A 988-nucleotide genomic window follows, 5' to 3' on the forward strand; every position below is an offset into this window, starting at 1 on the left:
ATACTCCTTTACTACTGTGTTGACTCTTAGTGGTGTGTGATTGCGACTTTTTCATGTTTGCTACCCTTTATGTTCTGTATGGTTTATTTGCTTGTTTAGTTTATATAATTGCTTATTCTTTTTCCGTGTCATTTTTAAATGTGGAAAATTTTGCTAAATGCCTTTCCTTGCCTTAACTGTGAAATATCACGTGATAATCATACGTTTATAAACATTCTTTCTGTTAAATGATTAATTGAAACCGTGAGATGGTTGTTTGTGAGAAATCTGATGTTAGGTGCAAATAAATAATCATGCATTACACATCTTGTTCTGCATATTCTAAACTCATACCCATGTGGTTGTTGGACAAGGAAGTTGGAGCTTACACATGATATCCTTAATGCAGCACAAAACACAACCAGTGCAATGCAAGCTAATCTGCACTAGACTATATTCCATCAGTTCGAGCTCTGTATAAGAGGGCATGTGCTAATGTTTGTTTTATAGAAGATACAATGCAACTAGAAAACATATAGTTCCGCATGAGAAGATCTAATGTTATATGCAAATAAATAATCATGCATCGCCCATCATGTTTTGCATATTCTAAACTCATATGAGTGTTGATATCTGACCAGAATTCGGAGCTTACTAATGATATCCACTACACAACTTATTATGAAACTATGCTAGTAACATGCATGAGGGTCGTTAACAAACAACCGTTCATGGTATCATATTAAGCTCAGAAAATACATAAAATCAAAACTAAATAGAGTTTTCTTACATTAATCCCTAAATATCTTATTTTTAAATAAGTCTTCCAAAGCTCATGTATTTTAAATAGGTATCCTAAATCTATAAGTATTCTTAAATAAGTCCTCCAAATCACATATATTTTAAAGAGATCTCCAAAATCTACAATCCATCTTGAATAAGTCTTATAAGGTTAAAGACTATTAAATTAACTCCAAATTAACTAAATTCCATCTTGTTTGTTTTCCTC

General features: G+C 31.8%; 1 protein-coding gene across 2 annotated transcripts in view; it reads left to right on the forward strand.

The window, feature by feature from the left end:
- Positions 1 to 988, forward strand: part of LOC109820460 (nijmegen breakage syndrome 1 protein) — a 23750-nt gene that overhangs the window by 15204 nt on the left and 7558 nt on the right. The window lies entirely within an intron of this gene.

This window comes from Asparagus officinalis, chromosome 8 (genome assembly GCF_001876935.1).
Source record: "Asparagus officinalis chromosome 8, Aspof.V1, whole genome shotgun sequence".
Lineage (NCBI taxonomy): Eukaryota > Viridiplantae > Streptophyta > Magnoliopsida > Asparagales > Asparagaceae > Asparagus > Asparagus officinalis.